Below are 12,429 nucleotides of genomic sequence, written 5' to 3'. Positions count from 1 at the left end.
AGGTCAAAAGTAATTGTCAAAGTATTAATGTTCTGTCCTTCAGTATGAATAGCCAGAAGAAAAAAAAAATATTGAGAACGGTTAAAAGACTGTGCAGTGATGAGAGTAGGCTTTTCCCCCCAATGGTTTCTATTGCTGTTGTTTAGCTTGATATTTTATTAATAACGTATTCCATTCCTATATAAAAAGCATATAATTTGAATTTATCAAAAAAAATAGAATTCAATATATTCTTGGTAAGTTTATTTATAACTACACTTTCCTGAATAATTCAACTGGTAGATTTGTGAGTGCTCCCTATGATCAAGAATGCAAGAAAAGCTTAAGAGCATGTCCTCTATACTACGAAACCATTTTAAATCTTTGTTTTGCAAAAACCAAAAATAAAAAGCAAGCAAGCAAACAAACAAAGCCATACCAAAATTAATTGAAGTGTGATGTCTTTGAATTTGCTTTTAGAGAAAGAACTAGGCTAACTATAGTAAGAGTACACAATATTATTCTGCCTCCACATTTACTGAGCCCCAGCTGATCTTTTAAAGTCTTTTCTCCTTCTCTCCAGGTTCACACAAGCTTAGTCATATTTCAGTACTTCTCACACCAGTGTTGTCTCAGTAAGGCTGAAGTTAAAGCAGTTTTTTATCACCTACCACTGTATAGATATTTTACCTCTAAGAATGTCATTTCACTTTTTTTAAGTGTTAAGTACTTCTACTTGTCCCATTTTGAACCATTCTCTTTGGTGAAGCTGCTAAGATAACACAGCAGATCTTACTACCATCCAAAAATATGCAGCAGCATCTCCTGTCACTGTAATTCTATACTTTCTAGCTAACTCTCATTTTCAACAGCTGCAAAAATAGTAGCTTGTGCTTTCATTACAAAGTCTATCATTATCCAATCCATAGCTTCCAGAATCAATAAATGAGAACTGAAAGGGCAGATGAGGTCCAATGAAGTGGGAAGAGAGAGGCCAATTCACAAAACATATCACAGAATCCAGTTGCACTCATACATTATTCAAGAGTACTAGAGCATCTATAGTGAAACAAGTTTATAGGACAAATAACATAAATAAGGAATTTTTTCTTAATTTGGAAAATTAGGGAATAATGACAGACTCTCTTGATATCAGTTATATAATATAGTTGTTTATGACACTGTAGGTCCAAAGTCCAGAGTTCAGTGTAATATATTTGTATCTATATGCTTAACTTTGATGACCACTGTTGCCTTTTGAGATGCCAGACCACTGGATTGCAAAGGCATAGCTGCAGTCAGTCTGGATATAAATTTACAATGGTTTGTCACTACTTGGAAAAGTTACTTAGATTTAGAGGAAAATTACTTATATATACCTCCCACCATCAACACACACACACTCCCTCTCACAAAATGATGGAAATTCCTATAACTCTTCTGCTGTCCCCATGCATCTGACAGACCGTACTGGTAAGACTCCTAGGACCAAGAGTCATTTCTGTGGTTAGTTACTACATTTATCAAAGCTTAATTTGGAAAGGTGAAAATATCCTATCAGACCAGAAGTTCTTAAGTGTGTTCTCATAGCAAATGTTTTTTATTCAAGTGATACCTCACACTGGCACTATATAACTAGTTCAGCTCTAGGATATTCTGTGCTAAATTCAGTTTAGGAAATTAATGTAAAAGTACTTGTTGGACTGTCTTGGCCAAATTTTACAAACCCAGTATGTTATTCTTGGTTTAACCAATGTGACCACAGTAATAATTAAATTTATGAGCCATATACTTCAGAACCTATTACTGTCATTCCCATTTATTCGAGGAAGTATTATAAATATAAATTATCATAAATTAACAAATTATTATAAAAATGTAACAGAATGGATGCAGTATTTTTGAGTAGGGAATATTGTTTTGCCTTTATCCACTGAATTCAAATGATGAACATTCATCAAAGACATCATTCAGGTTATTTGATGAGTAATTAACAGTCCACATTTACAAAATTCATGTCTATATTATGTTAACTGAGATTTAGACAATAATAAGAATCTTCCATAGAGATTAATTTTGAGCTAAAAAGGAGATACTGACTTGGGAGTTCAGCAGGGCAGACCATTGGAAACAGCTTTAAAAATCATCTCTTGCACTTCTATGGGCAGATTACACAACACAACGGGATGAGAAGTGAGGTATAACTTAACACTGATAAGGAAATTCTTCAATAACTCACAACACTGCTCATGTTAGAAAATTCTAGTATAGACTCTAAGGATACCAACTCTGGTACAGAGATTCAGACATTTATTTATCCCAAACAGTTTTCTGCTTGTTTTATCCTCCATAACAAGTAAACACCACATTTCATTTTTTTATTAGCTCTTTATTTAAATGGTATTATTAAATCCCATCTTACTCTCCTCTTCTTTTTACTTGTATAGGTTATGAATGAAGAGCTTCTATTTCTTTTTGTTTAATTTAATTTTATTATAATAGTTATGTTAATCACCATACCTCATTAGTTTTTGATGTAGTGTTCCATGATTCATTGTTTGCATATAACACCCAGTGCTCCATGCAGAACGTGCCCTCTTTAATACCCATCACCAGGCTAACCCATCCCCCCACCCCCCTCCCCTCTAGAACCCTCCGTTTGTTTCTCAGAGTCCACAGTCTCTCAGCTTCTATTTCTTTTTTCTTTTTTTAAAGATTTTATTTATTTGACAGAGAGAGAGATAGCGAGAGAGGGAACACAAGCAGGGGGAGTAGGAGAGGGAGAAGCAGGCTTCCCTGCGGAGCAGGGAGCCCGATGCGGGGCTCGATCCCAGGACCCTGGGATCACGACCCGAGCCGAAGGCAGACGCTTAACAACTGAGCCACCCAGGCGCCCCATCAGCTTCTATTTCTTGAAGAGATTTAAAATACACAATCCCATATGCTCACACTGTTTCTACCCTGGTAAAAATACCTCTAAAAAATCATGGTAGTCTCTTTTAAATAAGCTACCTTTTCTGTCATTAAAGACCACTGACCTTTTCAGAGGTACTTCTCTACTATTCAAGAATATCTTTATGTTTTTGTTCACCTTAATTTTGTATAATGTGATACAGTATTTGATTAGAATACTATAAGTCTGAGTAAAGTAGGCTAGGTACAGAATAAAAATACTCTGTACTCAAAACAGACACCACCACCACAAATTATTTCCCTGACTGAAAATATTCCCTAGTTCAAATTATAAACAAATGACATTTTGGAGCAGCATTTTTTCCCTCACATTTTAAATCTGAAAAAAACCTAATAGTAATGGGTTTTCTGTCTATTACTCAAACTTCCTAAAATCCAAAATTCTCTCCTTAACATTTGTCATCTGTATTTTGCTAGACAGACACATTCTAAATAACTACATGTAGTGATGTTAAAGAAATCAATGATCCTGTAATAAATTATTTAACAAACAAATAGATCTCACTTGATTCGTTAACTTCTATCAAGATAGTTAGTGGCCCTTTGAGGAAACACTGAATTGGATAATTATAATCTCCAAGAGGGATATTTTATGTTATGGTCTTGAGACATTTTGCTTGAGAAGTGTGTAAATAATTTTGCATATATATGCTTCTTTTTATTTTTTTAAAAGATTTTATTTATTTATTTGACAGAGAGAGAGACAGCGAGAGAGGGAACACAAGCAGGGGGAGTGGGAGAGGGCGAGGAAGGCCTCCGGCCAAGCAGGGAGCCTGATGTGGGGCTCGATCCCAGCACCCTGGGATCATGAACGGAGCCGAAGGCAGACGCTTAACAACTGAGCCACCCAGGCACCCCTCTATGCTTCTTCTTAAATATGTGTTTTACTTTTGTGGAAAACAATCAGTCTGCATATTTTTACTCTCAACAAGAATAATCAAAACAGCCAAAAGTGAGCTAATTTTTCAAAACACTTGAAAACATTCAAGGATAAAAGATCAGTTTAGATGAGGGAAGACCGAATCATTACTTAAAATACTTACGTTAAATTAGAAACAAAGTATGTTTCTGAACTCAAAATTTTAACGTAAAAACCTCATAAATAATTTATTAATTTATTGAGGGTCTAGCATATGGTACCAGGGAAGGAAAAAAGCAGTGAATTAAAATAATCCAACTTTAAAACTCATGACAAGGGATGCCTGGGTGGCTCGGTCAGTTAAGCGTCTTCCTTCGGCTGGGGTCATGATCCCAGGGTCCTGGGATCGGGTCCCACAGCAGGGAGCCTGTTTTTCCCTCTGCCTGCCGCTCCCCCTTGCTTGTGCTCTCACTCTCTGACAAATAAATAAAAATCTTAAAAAAAATAAAATAAAATTCATCACACGTTAAAAGAATACTGTTACTTTAATAAAATAAATTTAAAAAATAAAATATGAACTTCTATTTTAAGGCAAAAAAATGAATTTTTCTGTACTTGGGCAGCTTTTGTTTATGTATGTAAGTTGGCTGGATTCTCTATGTGGATCTTAACATTTAGAGATGTTTACCCACTTATCTGAAATAAATGGCTTAGAAAGTAGAAACATTGATGTTAAAATTTAAAAAAACCCCACAGGTCCCTTTAAATTTATGTCCTGATACACATTCCATGTTGCTTGCTGCCTCTTCTCTTTTTATGTCTCTGATTAAATGTTACCTTCTCAGACCTTGATGACCCTACTTTAAATTGTGCCTTCAAATCCAGCAGTTCCATTCTCCTCTGCTTTATTTTTCACCTTATTATCATCTAATATTAGGAAAGAATGCCCAGAAATAATATAATTTGACTAATCATGGGCCAGACATTTAACAAATTTTATCTCTTGTCAACATGACCATGTTTTATTATTGTTATTATTATTGTGTTAAACCATAACACTGTCACTTTTGAAGGTAAAAAAAAAATGGTTAAGAAGTGAGATACTATTATCCTCAGAGAGGTTTACATGAGCAATTGGATTACATAGCCCATCAAGGGCTGGGCTGGGATTCAAACCTAGTATGTTTGACATCAAAGTACATGCTGCATCCAAACAGGGAAGAGGATCCTATGTTGGTTACTTTTTAAATTTGCAATTTTATATTTATAGCTTCTAAAGTGTGGGGGGAGGGGCAGAAGACGTGCATAAAAACCCACAGAGATAAAAAGTTGTGATGAGATCATAACTTTTAGAGAATTTTCATCATTTTATTGGCTGGTAGGAAATAGCATGGTTGGTATCCACCATATTTCCTTCCTCCATCAATTATTTGTTATGCCTATTACCAAACACAGGTCTAGATACTGCAGATACAGCAGTGGACAAAATAAAAATCTCTACCTTGAAGAAGTTTACATTCTAGTAGAGGAAGAGAGAGAAATTAAACAAATAAGTAAAATAAGTATTTCACCTAATGTGAAGTACTATGTGAAAAGTAAAGCAGAGAAGGAGAATGGAACTGCTGGATTTGAAGGCACAATTTAAAGCAGGATCATCAAGGTCTGCGAGGGTAACATTTAATCAGAGACATAAAAAGAGAAGAGGCAGCAAGCAACATGGAATGTGTATCAGGACATAACAGGCAGGGAACAGCAAGTGCAAAGGCCCTAAGGCAGGAATCTGCTTGATATGGTTTCAGGAATAGTGTTCTTGAGGTATATAATACGAGATGAGGCCAGAGGGTAACGGGCGGCATGACTGGTGGAAGTTCTTGTCATGGAGGGACTTTTAATTCTGAAATGGCTTTGGCACACTACACTGTACACCTGAAACTAATATGACATGTTATATTATATATATAACATATATGTTAACTATATTGGAAGAAAAGTAAAACATAAAAAATAATAAAATGGCTTTGGCAGTCACTGGAAAATACAGAGTGGAAACATGACACAATCTGATGTAGTTTAGAAGTGTTACTCTGACTACTATGTTGTGAACAGACTATAATCAGGTAATGCTAAAGCAAGGAAAGTGGCCAAGGAAGTCATGTCAATGATATGGGCAAAAGATGACATTATCTTGGACCAGGGTGGTAGAAGTGGAGGTTAGTGAACAGTTGTCATATGGGGGGAAAATGTGTGTATTTCGAAAGGAGAGCCAGCAGGATTTGCTGATAGATTGACAGACTGGATGTAGGGTGTAAGCAAAACTGAGGAGACAAAGAAAGCTCTAAGATGATGACCCAGGAGTATTAAAGGAACTAGAATATACCATAGGCATGTCAAATCCAGTTTTCATAGATGCATTTGAACACAGATACATGAAAAAAGGTTGGAGACATGATATATAGGAATAATGCAATTAGATCAAAACTTGCAGACTTGTACTGAAAGTATGATGTAGGTGAGGAGAAATAAAAGAGGAATGTTTCTTGGAGGTGTCAGTAAGCACTGACATTTTAAAAGCATAATTTAATCTATAACATGAAATAGTTTTCCAAAGAATTTTTATGTTTCTTTTTAAAGAAAACACACAATTGAATAGTTTGGGAATATTCAAACCTAAGTATAGGTTTTAAATTTTCCGTTCTAAATTAAAGAGATCAAACCAACCATCCAAAGGTATTTGCATATTACAAATTGTTTCCTTTGGGTACCGAAGTACCCACATACATATAATTAGTAGTACAATATGGCTTTAGCAGGGACATTTATTTTACCACAGTAAAACAAATCACAGCAATCCCAATAACTATATCAGTCCTTTTGTACTAACCACGATGCTTATTTTCATATAATAGACTGTCAAATTCTGCTAAACAACATTGGCCAAGAGAACAATGTTACATTACATATCAAAAAAAAGGAAAGAAAGAAAAAAAAAAGAAGGAAGGAAAGAAAAGAAGAGGAAAGGAAGAAAGAAAGAAAAGAAAAGAAAAGAAAGAAAGAAAGAAAGAAAGAAAGAAAGAAAGAAAGAGAAAAAGAAAAGAGAAAGAAAGAAAGAAAACAGACTAATTCACTAAGTTTTAAGTACAAACATTTTATTCAGGTATCCTTGAAGAAATTTTCTTTAACATAGAACAAAATTGTAATGCAAAAATAGCCATTCACTGGGGAAATGTACCAGGAGGTATAATTTCATTAAAGAGGATACTATAAGACTCATAACTCCTTGAGGAAAAGGTAAGCCTTATTAGCCTCAGCCTAGTCTACCATATCCAGCACAATGGGTGTTCAATAATTCTTTCTAAAAATCAAAATTGGATCAAATATTTTAAGTAGAGGTCTCTTTGTTAGAAATTACATATGTTAGGGGCACCTGGGGGACTCAGTTGGTCAAGCCCCTGACTCTTGGTTTTGCCTCAGGTCACGATCTCATGGGTCGTAAGATCGAGCCCTGTCTTGGGCTCTGTACTCAGCAGGGAGTCTGCTTGAAGATTCTCTCCCTCTGCCCCTCCTCCAACTCACAGGTACACGTGGCACCTGCACATACATGCACTCTCTCTCAAATAAATAAATCTTTAAAATAAAAAAAGGAATTACATGTATTACATGCATCTGAAATTTTCTGTATTGCTCACATGACTCTAGCTGTGTCCTTACGTTTATTTTTTAATGAACTTATTATTCCTTGTTTTAGAATTATCTGAATACCAGCCAGAAACAAAGAAGGTTTATTATCATGCAGAATCATCTCTGTCTTTTCTAGCCTTGTTCATGGGGCAAGAAATGTGGCTATTGCTTACTTAGTTAACTTACATTAGAGGTGCCCACAGAATATTCATTGACTATTTGAATTGAATAATGAAAATACCACTATTCCAGATGCAAAAAAAAATCCGTTTACTTCAACATAATCTCTTCCATGAAGCTCCTTCATTCAGTAATGCCTTCTCTGTCTCTTCTTGTAATATCTTAGTTTTCCACCTAACATGGTTTGAAACTGAATGAACTGTAACCAGGTAAAAGAGTAAAAATGCCCAGGACTGAGATTTATTTGACTACTTTACAACTAACGCCTCCTGAGCAAATCAAAGGGATCTGAGCAGAAGTCCATACCAACAACAACAACAACAACAGAAAGGCCATATCACTGATTCACTGATGTATAAGAAGAATCACTACATAATACAGACATATAATTTCACATAATTTCTAGATAGTTATTGGTAGAAAATAATATAAATTCAGCAAAGGAGATAGTATTTTATTAAAGTATTTTATTCTAATAAATAATTTCAGAATTATATAATTCATAGCTAATAAGAATAATGATAATTTAATTTCTGCATAGAAATGTACTAAAATAATTTTATATATTTAAGGTAATTTTATATAGTAAATACTTTAAAAATATGAAATACATCCCCATAATAATTCTTACTGGGATGTGTTTAAAGTACTAATTTTACAGTCCATTAGTGACATGATAACATTTTGAATATATAGGTTGACGGACACTATTTTTTTCCATTGCAATAATATTCCATAAAACTGCAGCAATTTATTCCTGTATTCAACTTTGAATTAAATGTCTTTTAATAATTGTTTTGGATAATTTATATTATTACTATCTATATTATATATTACTTTATAATGTATAATTGTGCACACTTTAAAAATAAGAGACCTCATAACAATCTTAGTAGTACTGCATTAAAGTAGGGTAGATAAAAACCTTACAACTCTGTATTATTGATTTCAATATCTAAATTCTGTAACCGGGAAGGCTGAGACACAAAGTTATACAACCTGCTCTAAGAAAGCTAGATAAAAGAACTACAAACAAGAGTGTAAACTCTGGATTCCAATCAGATCCTTGCTAATTTTTTTTTATGTCATTAAAAAAGGTAATGAAGTTACAATCTGAAAAGGTAGACAGAGAAAGTAATAAAATACTTTAAGACTTGCACATAACTTTAAATTTAGTTGCTTATTAAATTGGACTATTTTTTTAGGCAATGGGAATACAGATACATGGAAAAAAAGTTTTACACGCAATATATATACAACTATATTATAATCTAAATTAGATCCTGCTGACTACAAAAGTTTTGATTGTATAAATTGTGAGTCTCTTTACCTCATATTTTAACTTCCACATAAATATCTAAGAATAGTATATGGTAGATTTTTAAACTCTGAATTATTAAAATGAATTCAAAGTTGTAAAACTGGTAGTTTAATTATGATTTGGAAATTTATTAAAGAAGAAATCAAAAAGTACATGGAAAGAAATGAAAATGAAAACAAAATGGTCCAAAACCAGAAGTGGTTCTAAGAGGGACGTTTATAGCAATACAGGACTGCCTCAAGAAGCAAGAAAAAATCTCAAATAAACAACCCAACATTACTCCTAAGGAAGCTAGAAAAAGAACAAACAAAACCTGAAACCAGCAGAAGAAAGGAAATAATAAAGATTAGAGCAGAGATAAAAGATATAGAAACTAAAAAAAACAAAACAAAACAAAACAGTGAAACAGATCAATGAAAGCAAGACTTGGTCCTTTGAGAAGATGAACAAATAGCCAGACTCATCAAAAGAGAGAGAGAGAGAGAGCTCAAAATAAGCAAAATCACTAATGAAAGAGGAGAAATAACAATCAACAACATAGCAATACAAACAACTGTAAGAGCATATTATGAAAATCTACATGCCAACAAATTAGACGATCAAGAAGAAATGGATACATGCCTAGAAAAATTTAACCTCTCAAAACTAAAGCAGGAAGAAATAGAAAATCTGAAAAGACCAATTATCAGCAAGGAGATTGAATCAGCAAACAACTCCCAACAAACAAAAGTCCAGGACCAGATGGCTTCATCGGTGAATTCTACCAAACATTTAAAGAAGAGTTAATACCTATTTTACTCAAACTATTCCAAAAAATAGAAGAAGGAAAATTCCCAAATTCCTTCTATGTGGCCTGTATCACCCTTATACAAAACTAGATAAAGATATCACAAAATAAGTAAATAAGAAAGAAAGAAAGAAAGAAAGAAAGAAAGAAAGAAAGAAAGAAAGAAGGAAAGAAAGAAAGAAAGAAGGAAAGAAGGAAAGAAAGAAAGAAAGAAAGAAAGAAAGAAAGAAAGAAAGAAAGAAAGAAAGAAAAAAGAAAGAAAAAACGAACTATAGGCCAGTATCTGTGATGAACATAGGTACAAAATTCCTCAACAAAATACTAGCAGACTGAATTCAACAATACATTAAAATAATTCACCACAATCAAGTGAGATTTATTCTTGGGATGCAAGGGTGGTTCAATATTTGCAAATCAATCAATGTGATATGCCACATCAATAAGAGAAAGGATAAAAACCATACGATCATTTCAATAGATGCAGATAAAGCATTTGACAAAGTACAACATCCATTCATGATAAAAACCCTCAACAAAGTAGGGTTAGAGGGAAGATACCTCAACATAAGAAAGACCATATATGAAAAACCTACAGTGAACATCATATTCAATGGGGAAAAACAGCTTTTCCCCTAAGGTCAGGAACAAGACAAGGATGTCTACTCTTACCACTTTTATTCAACATTGTACTGGAAGTCCTAGCCTAACAGTAATTAGACCACAAAAAGAAAGAAAAGGCATCCTTTTCTTTGGTAAGAAAGAAGTAAAACTTTCACTATTTGTAGATGACATGATATTTCATACAGAAAACCTTAAAGATTCTACCAAAAAACTACTAGACCTGATAAACGAATTCAGTAAAGTTGCAGGATACAAATCAACCTACAGAAATCTGTTGCATTTCTATACACTAATAATGAAGCAGCAGAAAGAAAAATTAAGAAAACAATCCCATTTGTAATTGCACCAAAAATAAGATATCAAAGAATAAACCTAACCAAAGAGGTGAAAAACCTATATTCTGAAAATTATAAAACACTGATGAAAGAAACTGAAGATAACACAAAGAAATACAAAAGACATTCCATGCTCAGGGATTGGAAGAACAAATATTGTTAAAATGTTTATACTACCCAAAGCAATCTACAGTTTTAATGCAATCCCTATCAAATACCAACAGCATTTTTCACTAAACTATAACAAAAAATCCTAAAATTTACATGGAACTACAAAATACCCCAAGCAGCCAAAGCAATTTTGAAAAAGAAAAAAAGTTAGAGGCATCCCAATTACAGACTTCAAGTTATATTACAAAGCTGTAGTAATCAAAACAGTTTGGTACTAGCACAAAAATACACATACAGATCAATGGAATAGAATAGCAAACCTGGAAATGAACTTACAATTACATGGTCAATTAATCTTTTACAAAGCAGGAAAGAATATCCAGTGAGAAAAAAATAGTCTCTTCAACAAACAGTGTTGGGAAAACTGGTCAGCAACATGCAAAAGAATGAAACTCAATCACTTTCTTACACCAAACACAAAAATAAACTCAAAATGGATTAAAGACCTAAATGTGAGACCTAAAACCATAAAAATCCTATGAGAGAGAACAGGTAGTAATTTTCCGACATCAGCTGTAGCAACATTTTTCTAGATGTCTCCTGAGGCAAGGGAAATAAAAGCAACAATAAACTATTAGAACTACATCAAAACAAAACACTTCTGCACAGTGAAGGAAACAATCAACAAAACTAAATGACAACCCCCAGAATGGGAGAAGATATCTGCAAATGACATATCTGGTAAAGGGTTAGTATCCAAAATATATAAAGAACTTATACAACTCAACACCCCAAAAGCAAATAATCCAATTAAAAATGGGCAGAAGACATGAACATTTTTCCCAAGAAGACAGACAGCTGATCAACAGACACATGAGATGTTCAACATCAGGGAAATGGAAATCAAAACAGCAATGAGATATCACCTCCCACCTATCAGAATGGCTAAAATCAAAAACACAAGAAACAAGTATTGGCAAGGAAGTGGAGAGAAAGGAACCCTCATGCACTGTTGGTGGGAATGTAAACTGGTGAAGACCCCATGGAAAACAGTATGGAGGTTCCTCAAAAAGTTAAAAATAGAATTACCCCAAGGTCCAGTAACCATACTACTGGGTATTTATTCAAAGAATACAAAAACACTAACTCAAAGGGATACATGCACCCCTATGTTTACTGCAGCATTATTTACAATAGCCAAATTATGGAAGTAGTCCAAGTGTCCATCAATAGATGAATGGATAGAGAAGATGTGGTAAATGTATATACACATACATACACAGACACACAAAGGAATATTATTCAGCCATAAAAAGAATGAAATCTTGCCATTTACAAAGACATGGATGGAGCTAGAGAATATAATGTTAAGTGAAATAAGTCAGTCAGAGAAAGACAAATACCACATGATTTCACTCATATGTTAAGATTTAAGAAACAAAACAAATGAGCAAAGGAAAAAAAGGGTCGGGGGAGACAAACCAAGAAACAGACTCTTAACTATAGAGAACAAACTGATGGTTACCAGAGGGGAGGTGGGTGGGTGGGGGAGAGGTGACGTAGGGAATGGGGATTAAGAAGAGCA

At 33.9% G+C, this 12,429-nt stretch overlaps 1 protein-coding gene across 8 annotated transcripts in view; it reads right to left on the bottom strand.

Moving 5' to 3' along the window:
* CAMK2D (calcium/calmodulin dependent protein kinase II delta) overlaps window positions 1-12,429 on the bottom strand; it is a 316,939-nt gene that overhangs the window by 24,194 nt on the left and 280,316 nt on the right. The window lies entirely within an intron of this gene.

Source organism: Eumetopias jubatus, unplaced genomic scaffold (genome assembly GCF_037043125.1).
Source record: "Eumetopias jubatus isolate StellerSeaLion01/CBP00866 unplaced genomic scaffold, mEumJub1_p1.0 scaffold_2, whole genome shotgun sequence".
NCBI classification, from domain to species: domain Eukaryota; kingdom Metazoa; phylum Chordata; class Mammalia; order Carnivora; family Otariidae; genus Eumetopias; species Eumetopias jubatus.
Note: the sequence above shows the minus strand (reverse complement) of the source record. Positions and strands in the feature narration are given on the sequence as shown.